We start from the raw sequence: 12,015 nt of genomic DNA, 5'->3' as shown, positions 1-12,015 counted from the left end.
TGTGTTGTCCTGGCTAGTGAACTTAGCAAACTCTGGGAGCCTATAATTTGTAGGAAGAGTGACCAAATCATACCATTCTAGATATGGGCATTTGTATGAGAAGGTCAGCCCTTTTGGCTTCAGTCCTAACTGATTCTTCATCATCTCGGTCACCTTCAGCAATAGCTCTTTAGCATGTGAATTTAGATTTCTTTGCACCTACTGACCCATCTGTGGGTTGAAATGTCATGTCCCTTGATACCCTAGATTCAGAATCATGTGAAGGGTGTTATAATCTATGCCATAATGATACCCCTATGAAATCTCTATCTGTTGGGTCCTTTGTTGGTTTGCTGCTTGAAGTCTCTGATTGTAGACATGAGGATCTATATCTCTACGGATCCTTTGAATTGATGGTGTTATTTTTTGAGCCAACGATGGTATGTGTCCCAATGTGCCAAAATTAATCACCTGGTTCTGACCTTGCCCCGCTAGCTATTGCACATGCTGCACTAACGGTCTAGGATTATACTATATCTGATTCATAGTAGTACCTTGAGCTTGCTCAGATGAACTCTAAACTACCTAGACATCATCATTACTAGCTGGTGCTGCTTCTTGATGGCTGGTACCGACTTGATTAGTCCCCTGGGTCGACGGATGTGGAATGTTGTAATAAGCCGGACCAACCTGACCAACTGGAAATCCATGAAACCCTTCTTTTATGGCATTGTGGAATGTGTCCAAGAAAGCTTCATTATGGCTTGATATGGCATCACGAACAGATTTGTTTATAGTTTTCGTAAAGAAATGCCTGTCTTCACCTTCAACTATATCTATATGCCCATATAATAGAACTCTTGGTAGTGGATATTTCTGAACAATTGTGTTGTCATGTGTTTTGGTGTAGGACAACAAACACTTATTCTGAAATTCTTCTATAGCTTTATCGATGACATCTTTATCTCCATCAGGTAGATCTTCATAATGCACCATAAGGATGTCGTTGTTGTTGTGAACCGCCAAGATGATTGTGGTGTCCCACCAGGCATGCCAAGAATGTGTGTCGGTATGAAATTTCATCCCGTGTCGAGGGCACACGAGCAAGCCGGAAGGGTCCACTCGATGGAGCTAGAGATCCGCCTAGCTTCAGCGTAGGGATGGTCGATCCTTCATACTCCTCTCGAGATATGCCAGTCAATTTGACCCTGCAATTAACAAGGAGAGAAAGCTAATAAGTAATTTAAGGCAGAACATGTCGGTGTTGCCGGATAGCCCCGAATGTGCGGCTCTGAGAGCCGGTATGGAAGGAAATCGACTAAATAGTCGATTATAGCATACTCATAAGAATAAATCAATTAAAGCTCATGGAATTATGGAAGGTAAATCGGTTATCGCTCAGGATAGATCTCGTTATTTAGACAGACATTAATCAATGGCAAAAGGATGTCAACAATAATTAATTTATGCTAAGCCAATGACTGCAAGTAACCAAATCCCTTTTTTATAGAATAAGCGGCTCATCATCAATTAACCATTTAATAAAGATAAATCTAATGAACATATTAGATCTCGTCTATCGCTATGACCAGTGGGGCATAAGGCAGAATCATGCAGGCCGTTAAAATAACAATAGATTTGACGATCCTAACTCATTACTAATATCAGTGGAGCATGAGACAGAATCATGCTGGCCGTAATATAATAATATGATCATGGGGCTAACACATCTTTCAACCTATCTTTACTTCAATGGTCTCGTAACGTGAACTACATATGTTAAAGCACTCGATATCGGCTAAAACAGTTGATTCAGGCATAGCGCATAGTTAAGGTCATGCCCTATCAGGAACAAATCTACTAAGTAACGATCCCCACTCCATGGTGCTAATAGTGGGGTGTGAGGTAGAATCACATAGGCCATGATAACGGGCCATGAAATAGTTTTTGTTAGCCAACAGATCTATTCAAGGCAAAACATGCCTTAACCGCACACTATGCATGATCAAGATTGACATAAAATGGCCGATAAAACATAACTCATCGTTTAAGATGCAGATTATATTAGTTTAGATTAACAATCGATGGGTTAAATAGGATATAAGGCCGATCTAGATCAATCCCAATCGGGCAAAGTGCTATTGCTGTAATTAAATAAATAATGGAAGCAATAAGCAATATCAGTAACTTAATGAATCTATCCGAAGGAATGCCACCCTTAGATAGAGCCGATAACTTGACCTTAATCTAGTTCAAGTAGTGGAGGTCGACCGAATCGATGCAGCCTTACTTGAACTAGACAAGAATCGATAACTAGCTTATACCAGAGTCGCAGTGGAGGTAGGCCGGATCGATGCAGCCATACGAACAGAAGTATAGGTCATGACGGTACTTATAGACAAGCAGTGGATGTCGACCAGATCGATGCAGCCATACTTGCTGAAGAACTCACCTGGGATCTACTCTACTTCTACTCCTAAGGGGTGGCAGAGCCGAAAAAAGTAAGTAACTTGTATTTGATTGATTGTGTGTTTTTACAATAGCTAGGGTCCGATATTTATACCCGGAGCCTAAACATGAATCCTACTCGAGCATGAATCATTACAATCTTTGGCATAGACAAAAACATTCCTAATTTAAGATAACTTGGACCCTAATCTTTCCCTTTTTGTAGAGTCTGACATGCAATTTCCTGGCGCCAACCGTAGCTCATCAATCACTATCTGCTGATGTCATCCAAAGCGATCCGATTCCTGAGTCGTATCTAAATCAGTTGATGTCAATCCTTATGTAATCAATTCCTTGATCGACACAATTTTGGAAGCTTCGAGTTCCCTCGTTTTTCTCTCCAAATTTTGGTGTAAACACCACAATACAATAGAGTACCCATCGTGAAGGTCGACGGTGCAGGCAAAGTGACTCCATCCCTAGTGGAGGTACAAGTGGTTGCCATCGGTGATGTTGGGGAACACCTCCACCTTCCACAAGGCCAGGCTCTGCTTGTCGTCCAGACAAAGCTTGAGTTTCTAGAGACCTCCAATGGCCCAAGCAATCGTAGCTGGTAGCTTCTACATTCACAAAGATGAACATAGCCAGATAGAGGGATAAGTTCATTCCCAATGGCAAACCCCAATAGTTCGGATTCTACAAATAGAAAATAGACACTTACCAATTTTTCTGCATACATTCTAGGTCGAAGGATCTTCAAGAACTCTAGGTCGCTTTGGCTCGGTCCTACCATGTCTTCTTGCAGCCCCATCGTGGCAACTAGGGAACTTGACAATCTTGAGGAATCCTTGCTGATATATCTCTATTCTCGTTCTCCTCTGATGGGGGGCTTTCTTTTCCATGTTTCTAGTGTTGTCACAAACAAAAGGAGTGCACGCACTGAAGGGGCATTAGTGGAGGAGCTAACAAGTAGTAAAACCAGTGTTGAGGCTCATGCCATCTCATTAGTGTATGGTTGGAACATCAATGCTCCTACATCTATGGTCGAACACACCTTCTGTGGTATGACAGGTTGCGATTCCATAGGGAGTGCGATGGTACCTGAGGCGAAGCACACCGGTTAGAAAAAAAATATTTATCTTGCCTTGCCCTAGAGTCACTATCATGGTCCGAGCATTGTAAATCTGACCGAGCCAAACACACCTTCAGTCTGCCCCTCAACTATTGTGACTACTTGGATTGGAATCAAATAAGTATAGAAAAAGACCTATCACAACCATACTAGGCATTCAAATCTCAAGCATGTCAAAAGCTCCTTATCTCAAATCACTTCTTGTGTCCAGGTTTCCTGACGCATTCGCTTCACTCTCATATTTTACTGTTCTCGCAAGAAAGTCCAAAATATGACACATTTGATATTGTCAGATACTATATAGTATAGAGCTACGAGTATAACTATTGCCTATAGAGTGCACTCGGTCACAACATTTGTATCAGTAGTAGTAGTCATGAGTGGCTTTGATCTATGTTGAACCCAACTCGTCTTATTTTTGTGTATTTGATAAGATTTGTTGAACTTGCAAGAACCATGCATCATGGGTTATTTTTAATTATAAATTTTATACTTTACAGGATCACACAAGGTTCGGCCTGTCTGAATTCTTGACTACCCGAACGACATGCTCCTGCATTCCTGTGCAAGCACACATGCATGGGTGGCATCAGTAGCCTATTGCAGCAGTGGACGTCGCCTCCTGGCCCATCGCATTGATGTGACGGGGTGAAGCCCCACTACCCACCCATGCAAACATCTCAGTTGTGGGGTGGTCGATGACCCCAAACTATAACAACAAATACAAGGGGTGAGAGGGAAGGTTATACCTGCTGCCTTCTCCCTCTAGAGCTTCTGATTTCATCCCAAAGCTTTTGCCTTCCACCCTACTATGCCATTGACACCTCCTACTAGGACCATGGTGGAGCGGACGAGGTCATCTATCGATGTAGAGTCCCCGGAGGCCTTCAACATCGGCAATCCTCCACCGATAGATGGACCTCACATCGGCCTGCTCTCTAACTCACCAGTTCCCCCTTTGGAGGTGGATCATCACCGCTCTTCATGTTGTTTATCTTCATTTAACCAGAGTATGTGAGCAATGCTCACACTAGTATTTATGTTCATGCTGTTTAATTTAACTAGTATTTCGAATTTGCCTACTATCTCAATAGATGATCGTAGGCTTGATGGCGTCCCGAGCCTTGTTGGCCCTAGAGCTTGGTTCTTCAGTTTGTGGTCATGCTCGGAAGGTAGCCCCACAAGGCATCCTCGATGGAGGCAGCCACCCATGATTTCATGCCATGCTACGCCAGTCAGTTCGATAAAAGTTGTTTGCCTTCTCAATTAGATAGTTGTCCCCCTTATCCTATATGGGCTTGAACTTGGCTTGCATTGTGTAGTGCTTCCTCCATGGCAGCACCATCCCTGATCATGGGGTTTTCCCCTAGTGGTGCCGGAGAGTCATCCCATCGCCACTTGCCACCGCTGAGCCCGTCTATCCCCACATAGCCCTCTAGTTCTAAAGTGGGTGAATCCTCATAAGCATGAATCCTTAGACAACGTAGACCACCATCAATTATTGAAGGATTACTATGAGGTCCAAGTAGTTTTGTCATCGACCAGGCTAAACGCCAAGATGCTTCGTAGTGAGCTAGACACCACGCGCGACACACTTTAAGCTTCCAAGAATCAGGCCTCCCATGAGCGAGGTGAATTGGCGATGGCCAAGGAGCAGGCCCAACACATGATGAACCTTACTGTGGTATGGGGCACGTGGGTTGACACCTTGTAGCTGTCCATGCTAGCCGCATGTAATGTGGCCTTCCCTATTGGAAAAGTGGATAATTTGTTCACCGTAGAGGAGCACCTCTGAGCCCTGCTGGCCCACCTTCGAGCCATGGTAAACCAAAGCCATTTGTCAAGGGGCTGCCATGGCGCTAGCTATTGCCTAGCTTCAGATTGGCACAACGGTGAACCACGGATTGGCGGAGTAGGGTTTTCCACCGCGTTTGATGGACGATGACATCACCTATCTGATCGAGAGTTTTGAGCTGGCCACCAACACCGTCTTACCGAAGGTGGATGTCGACGAGATCTTGCATGCCAACCTCAACCCTTGATCTATGGGACATATCAATAGTATTAGTAGTCATGAATAAGTTTGATCTGTGGGACGCCCTTGCAAAATATGTGAACTATTATTTGCATGTTGGTGTTAACTTTTGTTGAACTTTGTATCAGGCCTTGTTTTGATGCATGTGTATCCACATCAATACACTGTTTGTTGGAGTGGAATGGAATGGAATTTAGTTTAATTCTACTCTAATTCACTTCAACACATGTGGAATGAGACGAATACATTGACATCCTTGTTTGGATGCATGTGTACCCACTTCAATCCACATGTGTTGGAGTGGAATGGAATGGAATTTACTTTAATTCCACTCCAATCCACTTCAACACATGTGGATTAAAATGAATATATGCACATCCAAACAAGGCCTTAGGTGGGTTAAACTCTGTTGAGCATGGTGAGCTCAGGTCCTTTGGTCATTTTTAGCTGGTTTGTAGCCTTTATTGGTTGCTTTTTGCTATAGATTTCTTTCTAGTTGTCTTTGATCTAATCTATAATATGCTAAACATTCATGAGTGCCTTTGATCTCTGTAGAAACCAACTCGTGTCTTTAATAAAAAATTGTTTGACTTAAAAGAACCATGTAGCAAAGAGTTTATCTGAACAAGTCTAGAATATTGTTTTTGCTTTTGCTTTTCTATTGTTTTGTTTCAATTTTATTTATTTCCTTTAGGGATTCAATGAAAGTACTCATATGAAATAGGTTTCTATGTATAACATGAGATGTATCCGGCCTGGTTAGATTTAAGATGCTGGGACTTTCTTGCATGCGTAGTAAATTTGAATACCTATGTGTCTCCCAAAAGAAATAAATCTGAACAAGGTACATGTGACAACCATTACAATTTTAGCACCAGGAGCAAGTCTCACACTTACAATCTATTGAGCGTGGTTTAGCTCAGGTCATTTGGTTTCTGTTTGGTTTTTTGTTGCCTTGGTGTCTTTGTCAATTTTTGTTGAACTTGCAAGAACCTTGCAGTGAGGAGCAAGTCTTGCCTTAGTCTAATGTAGAGCAGAGGAGCCATTGGTGTTGAAATGTTATTGCACACATAAGAAAGTTTGATCGCAAGTGTCGTCTCAGTCTAATGCAGAGCAGAGGAGCCATTGGTGTTAAAATGATATTGCACAATAAGAAAGTATGACCTCTATACATTAGAATGCGTCTAATAGTATCCTCCATAGTTTTCCTTGTCTTCCTGTGATGCTTGTTACTGTGTCATTTATGATTTTAAGTTTGGCTAACTTAATAGTAGCATAGCCTAGTAGTACAATATGGTGGGTTCATTGTAGTTCTTTTGAAGTGTTAATTTTGTGTACTTTGGAGTGCCCTCATCAGCATACCCCATGTACCCATGACATTAGAAATAAATATAAGTATTCTATTGCAACTGAATTAATGGATGAAACAGCGACAGGAGCTATAACACCACCGTAACACATGTGTGCACCAAACAAATGATTCAATTTGCAAACAAAACAAAGATGACACACTAGTTTAGCTGAAATAATGACAACATCCATCATTGAGGAAATTAACATGTCTATAGACAAGAAAACAACATTGGTCTATTTAAAATGCATGACAGAGAGAAACATCAAATGCAGCTTTATTTACTACTCTGCTAATGAATCCAAGAACAAGGGAACATAAGGAAGAGAGTATGGTTTGTAGATGAACTCTTTTTTAATAGTACATCTACCATACCGAAAGACATGGACAGAGATGACATGAACTTTTTTGCGGTCCATATTATATGCGATGATTGTTCCACCTCCCTAGCAAAGAAAATCAAATTCCATTCTAGGTGAACTATGATCACTAAGTCCTCATCAACAAAATCTAGGTAACCAAATCTAATATTAATCCTTCCAAACAGGATCCGCGTGGTGACCGTATGCTTCAATATCTAATTATCAGTACCATAGTATTCAAGGATCTAGTTTGAAAGCTTGGAATCATTGGGACCATCAACAATACATACACACAAGTGACCCTGAGCTTGATGCATGGAGTGGTGAAGACCACCAGGCCTATCAATTTTCCTCCATGTGTTTCCCTCCATATCCACAACAAGTATCATAGAGTACTCCCCAGAGTGCCCCATAATGTGCAGACAACCATTAAGAAACACACTTGGCTATCTATAAAATGTCACATCAGTATGCCCATCCTAGTTAGATTCCATATAGATCCATGCTATAGTTTGGGATAAGTAGATCTCCACACCTACACACACAGTGTTGACATCCACATATTCAATCACATGGAAGTGTGAGGAGACTATCGGATAGAACGCCAAGCGAGCCTCACCAATAGCATGGCCAACATCATGGGTGCTAGGAGGCAGAGTTTTAAACTTCTAGGTCATTGGATTGTAGACGACATAGCAATATCCATCAGTCCCAAGGCACCAACATAGGATGAGGACATTGTAGCAATCTGAGACAGCTACATTTTCAATGTTGAAGGGCAAGAATTCCAAGGAGTGGGGTGTACACTACGGACGATGCTGGTGAAGTTTCAATTGCCGTTCTCACTATCATAGAAGAAGCCACCATAGTCTAGGGTAGCTTCTTATGGTTGTTGTCATCCGAGATGACATTTTTCCAGGAGCGATAGACACTTTGCAACAAAACAAGGAGCGGTCGGAGAGGCTCGCCAGTGCATTCCTCTTGTTGGGGGCCTCCTCCATTTCGTCAGTGTGTAGTACGATGAGAGCTTCCTTAGTAATGAGATCACTAAAGAGGAAAATAATCCAACAAAGATCCATTAGTGAAGTCCACAACTCATACCAAAGTGCAACTTTAACAACTATTAACAATTTTCATGGTATGACCTCATGTAAATTTAGAGTAGCACCACATAGATATATATAACTCAAACTAGAGTAGCAATTAATAGAGCTATAAATATTACAATTTCAGCAGTTAATTTAGTTTCCTCAGTTTTCACAAGTAGAATGTCAGTGAACAAGTGGTAGTGATCATCATTGGTATCAGTAGCAACATGTGCAGCTTAAACATTATTGACCTCAGTGATATGAATGATGGACACAAAGCATTAATTTGCTTTGGATGCCTTCCTCTTGTTTGGAACCAAATAGATAACTTGGTTGTTAACAAGGAGAAGACACAGAAAGTAAATATATGAGCTGCGTCCTAATACATCCAACATCCATGTAGACATCATTGGCATAGAAATGCGGCCTCAAATATGTTACAAGTTTAAAATACCATAAGGACTCACTAGTGGCACTGGAGCATACGAAACAAAAATGTAGAATCAAGCAAGAACTGGATAGAAAAATAGTTTAAGGCAGAAGTGAAGGGCCTGTGTGTTTGCCTAGACAGATAATCAAGTAAGAACTTGACAATTAACAGGCCTAGTTGCACACAGGCATTTATAGTAAGAACACTGAGCATATGCAGAAAACCAAGAGACCAGCAGAAAATCAACTAGTGCCACCTCATAGTTATTTTCATTAGCATTGTCCTAACTAGATTTGCAATGCTACAATGTTTCTTGTATACCTCATGTTCAAGCAAGGACCAAAACAATGAAGCGAACAGGAAAAGGTGAGAAAGAAGACCTGTGGATCAGATCTGTCGCCTCTCTCATGGCACACGACGAACACAGATGACACTGCCGCCTCGCTCCACCGGGAAGACCCGCTGCCTAGCCTTCAAAAGGACCCCTGAGCCACCATAGCACACTAGGGATCCTCTACTACCACCGACGCTGCAAGTCTAACAAGCATAGATTTGTTTCCACTTGCAAGGGATACATCCAATATATAAGTCAACCTATCCACACAGAGAACATATACTACTATTAGGACTCCAAAGACATGTCAACACAAGCTAGACATCTAGCACAATGGTAAAGATGGTCTATTCCTTAATCTAGGTATCAGGTTCGACTCCCAGGTCTCATGGTATTTTTAAGTTTGAATTTATTAAACCCCGGTGGTAACAAGTGACACGCAAGCTGTTGGGTCCCATGGGTCAGATCGAGATAGAGAAAGGTCCCTATTGAGGGTAGTCACCATCCATCATAAACTGTCAATAAAACATTTATAAGAGCATAAATATGATCACCAACATAAACTTAGGGGTTTAAACTAACAATTTCCATGAGTTTTGGTGAATTTATGTTTTCTACAGGGTTTATTCAGAAAACCATCAAGGTGGACCTACATGTCGGGATTAATTGTGCTTATCCATAGCGAAACAGACACCAAAAGGTTCTAGAAGACTCAAGAGGACTCCACACCGAGGCGGAGCCCAAGTGGCTGCTAGGTGGAGCCGGCCACCACACTGAGGTGAAGCTCAAGTGGCTGCTAGGTGGGGCACGTTGGCCACACCTGTAGGACGCCTGGCCCCATAGGGCCCACATGTTAGTCTCCATTGTCATGTTGGTTCACCACCACCTTAAGGATTACATCTACGCTGTTTATTCAAGTCGGTTTGATCTGAGGGATTAGGATTGACGCTCTGGCCTATATAACCAGCCCCTGCCCCTCCTCTAGAGCACGCTACCATAAGTCAAGATCAGACCAAAAATTAGGGTTTCCATAACGAAGATAATAGAGCTCCAATTCTTCAAGTTTCTAGTATAGGAGCTAGCAAGGTTCAAGTAGAGTGTGGTTATTGCTCAGGATTATGGATCTGCCATCTAGAGACTGGTATAGCCATTGTATCTTTTTATTTATGACTTTGTGCTACTTCAATATTATGTTGCTAATTATTATGTTCCAAGTTTCAATATTATAAGGAATGACTTAGGAATCTTTTTAATCTTACCGAATCTCCTACCTAGCCATACTACATTCTATGAGTCTCTATTTCCATCTCTAGAATTATTATTATCAATACTTCATATTGTTCATTTATTTGTCATTTGACTTACCTCTGCCATAGCATGAGAGTGGTTTTATCATAAGTATATATATTTGTGAATATCTCTTTGCCAATAATCCCAAAGCTCCTCCCTATGGATAAAATATAAATAACAATACTCGGTATACTCCCAGGTGAAATGCAACAATGGTATATTACCTGTGCGCCTGTGGATACTTTACTTTAACATATATAATTTTCTCTAAGTTTACAAGTGTCATTAATAATTACCAACCATGCATTTCTGGCATCATGCTAGGGATGACAACTTAGTAAATAGTGATGCTAAGAAATGTCAACAAGCATTTTTGGCACCGTTGCTGGGAAGGGGCATATGGCTATAGAGAATTGATCAAATAAATACTTATTGATAAAACCATAAGAACTCTGCTTTAGCAGGTTTACCCATGTTTGTTGTTGTTCATATTCTATACAGGGTATTGTAGAAGTGGTTGTGATTCACCAATAACTTCCAATCAGAATCAACCTAATCAAGAGGAAGCTTAACACCAATTTCTGAGCTACGACTGACAAAACTCTGCGTGAGTTCTCTACTCTGAGCATCGAGAACATTCGCACTAGACCAACACTCAAAACAAACAACCTTTTGTTCAAGCTCAAGACAAGCCTTATCAACATGGTGCAAGCTACCCCATTCAGTGGAAAGGCACATGAAGATGCCAGTGCTCATCTTTAGAATTTTCTAGAGATTAGTAGCACGGTCGTCATCAAAGACGTTGCTCAAGACATCATACTACTTTGCTTGTTCCCATTCTCACTAGTGGGAAGAGCGAAGCAATGGTTCTACACCAATAAACACAACATAAATACATGGGCAAAGTGTTCAAAGGCCTTCCTAGAAAAGTTCTTCCCAATGGGCAAGACCAATGCCTTAAGAGGAAAGATTTCCAACTTCTAATAGCAGAAGGGAGAGACCATTCTAGAAGCATGGGAACATTTCCAAGAATATATTTTAGATTGTCCTCACCATAGAATGGAAGATTGGTTGCTCATGCAAAGTTTCTACCATTGATTAATTCAGAAAGCTCATGAACAACTCGATGCCACTGCTGGAGGATCATTTATGTCACTCACCCTTGGAAAAGCTAAAACTCTTATGGAGAAGATAGCCTCTAATCAAGGCTAGTCATCATGCAACATCCAATCATGCAATAAGAGTAAAGAAGTACCAGAAGAGGTGTGTGCATTTTCAACCAAAATGGATGTACTGCTGAATTGGCTCGAACAGCGAGCCAATTACAAGAGAGATCACTAGGCCATTTAAGATGCTTTCAATGCTCAGAACATATGTGGAGAATATTTGCGGGTTGAATTCCCTAAATATCAAGAGGATGTAAACATCATTGGCAACAATTCAAGTTCACAAGAACAGAGACAAGGATGGAATCGACAACAATGGTCAACTTAACAAGGTAAGGACCTAGGTAACAATTATAATTCTTTTAATCCCAAGCAACCATCCTTAAGAGACTTAATCTTA

The 12,015-nt window shown here is 41.3% G+C and overlaps 1 non-coding gene across 1 annotated transcript; it reads right to left on the bottom strand.

The window, feature by feature from the left end:
* Positions 1–11,403: 11,403 nt before the first annotated feature.
* LOC136498772 (small nucleolar RNA R71) lies at positions 11,404–11,510 on the bottom strand. The gene has a single exon (XR_010769773.1). It is a non-coding gene; the product is annotated as a small nucleolar RNA R71 (small nucleolar RNA).
* Positions 11,511–12,015: the final 505 nt, after the last annotated feature.

This window comes from Miscanthus floridulus, chromosome 12 (assembly GCF_019320115.1).
Source record: "Miscanthus floridulus cultivar M001 chromosome 12, ASM1932011v1, whole genome shotgun sequence".
In the NCBI taxonomy this organism is placed as follows: domain Eukaryota; kingdom Viridiplantae; phylum Streptophyta; class Magnoliopsida; order Poales; family Poaceae; genus Miscanthus; species Miscanthus floridulus.
Note: the sequence above shows the minus strand (reverse complement) of the source record. Positions and strands in the feature narration are given on the sequence as shown.